This window comes from Miniopterus natalensis, chromosome 2, assembly GCF_054644295.1.
Source record: "Miniopterus natalensis isolate mMinNat1 chromosome 2, mMinNat1.hap1, whole genome shotgun sequence".
Classification (NCBI taxonomy): domain Eukaryota; kingdom Metazoa; phylum Chordata; class Mammalia; order Chiroptera; family Miniopteridae; genus Miniopterus; species Miniopterus natalensis.
In genome coordinates this window covers 42627273-42629837 of record NC_142082.1, presented here as the reverse complement: position 1 = coordinate 42629837, position 2565 = coordinate 42627273, and positions in this window count along the sequence as shown.

The window sequence follows — 2565 nt, the reverse complement described above, 5'->3', positions numbered from 1 at the left end:
TTGGGTGAAGATTAAAAAAAAAAAAAAAAGAAACAAAATTGTTTGGGCTGTTGAAATTCTTTTTAATTTTCACATACATTTTTGAATCAGCTTGTTGATTTTGACCAAAAATGCTAATGAGATTTTTGGGGGTCTATATTAAATCATTACATCTGTTTTGGGGAAATGGACAATGTTACATGTTCCAATTAATGGAAATGGCATATAGCTCATTTAATTGGGGGTTTACTCTTGTAGGCTTTTTTTTTTTGGTGTTTTTTTTTAATATATCTATTGATTTCAGAGAGAGGAAGGGAGAGGGAGAGAGAGATAGAAACATCAATGATGAGAGAGTCATTGATCGGCTGCCTCCTGCACGCCCCCTACTGGGGATGAAGCCTGAAACCCAGGCATGTCGCCTGACCAGGAATCGAACCTTGATCTCCTAGATCCTAGGTCGATGCTCAACTGCTGAGCCACACCTGACTGGGCTACTTTTGTAGTTTTGACATAGATCTTAAACACATTTTTATTAGTTTTATATCAGTATATTCAGTGTTTTGTGATGTTGTTTATATTTGTATCATTTAAAACTCTCAATAACCAAATACTCCTTTTTGTTATGTAGAAATATATTGGATTTTTGCATATTTTCCTTACATCTTGAAACATTAAATTCAAATTCACTTATTACTTCCAATAGCTTATTGAGAAATTCTTTCACATTTTTTTATGCATTGATACATGTTTTCTGAGAGTGGACAGAGTTTTATTTTCTTCTTAAACTGTATGATTTGTATTTTATTTGCTCATTGCGAAGAACTTCAGTTTATATTCCTGGTATACCAAACTGTCAATTTTTCAAACAATCTTTTACAACTTCTCACTCAATAGTCTGTTCCCAACAAAGATATAATTTATCAATTAAAAATACGACTCAGTTTTTGATATGTTTTGTTCCTGTCTAACATCTCTAGTAAGTCTCATCTTCCAGTGTCCATCCTTGAGCATTCTAGTTCTATAAGTTTCCTAGGATTAAGGAAACTGTCATATATTTCTCTAAAACTAGAATAATTGTATATATTTTAAATCTCCTAATAAGGCATAAAATAGTCTGTGCTAATTCTCTCAAATCTAGGCATATCAGCACTGACTGGTTTTCTGACAAGTCTTGGTATTGATTCTGCCAATGCAGCTTTAAAAAGTGCTGCTCGATTTTCATTAGGGCTATTTCTGGCAGAATCTTTTCAGTTGGTCCACAACCTCTCCCTTTCTTCTCTCTGCTGATTTCCTATGTTCCCAGTAATTCTCCAATAATTACCTTTATAAAAACTGCCTCATTGTAAAAGGAAGCAGGAAATAAATGTAGAAGCAAGGATAGAACCAAAACTAGAAAAACCAAACTTTTAAATCTCAATGTAAATGGATTTAAAACAAAAAATGGATTGAAAACCTTTGGGATGTAAATTATCGGTGATAATATACAAGTATACCTCAATTTTTGAAAGATCATGTTATGGCCCTTTGCTTTTACAAAAGACTTACATTAGTACTTATTTTAGCTACGTCAAAGAAACTCTAAGAGGATTTGAAAAGCAGGGAATATTCTTCATTTTACACCATTTCTTCTTTTATTTATTTATTTTTATTGTTGAAAGCATTATAGATGTCCCCCTTTTTACCCCCTTGATCCCCTCCACCTGGCATTTTACTCCATTTCGATTTGTGAAAGATTTCATAGGAACACTCTACCTTTGGATAGTGGAAAAACCTGAATTCAAAAGGGAAAAACAAACTTTTACAATAAATCTTATGGCAGTTAGTACCTCAACCAAAGGTTCTAAGTTTGCATCACCAATAAATTATAAAGAACATTGATCAATTAAAAAGGAACCATTTTGGCAGTCTCCAAATCTGGAAAACAAAACAAAACCCACAAACTATTATTTCAAACAACTGGACAAACTAAATAATGGGTAACCTCATGATGGAAATGATAGCTCCACATGAAATCTTCCAATCAGAGCATCAGCTTCCATATTGCCTCTTAAGACATTAATATTGGAGGAAAAGAATTCCTCACCCTCACCTGGTATGCACCGAAGGCAAGAAGAGAGCAGTTCAAGGTAAAACCATTGCAAACTGGGCATAATATCATGCTGTTGGTCCGTATTTTTATACCTATGTTGCTGTTGCAAGCTGTATTGTTTAGTTGATTAAGAGAATTAAGTTTCATAACAGTATCAAATCATATACATATAGTGTATGCCTATACATACATGAATATAAATATATCTACTGTTACATATACGCATATGCATATATACACATATGTATAAATATGCATTCTAACAGAAGATATAGTTTGTGCTACATAGTATTGTAGATACAACCACCTCAATTACAACCCTACCTTTGAGTGTATTATAGTCGGTTTGGGTGATAGTATACGTATATATTATATACATGTTATATATATAATATAAAATATTGTACAGTTATGGTAATAATAGCAATTATATTGGCTGAAGGATTTCATAGATTGATGGATACCATCTGTAGCCTATCTATAAGGAATTTTAGCAT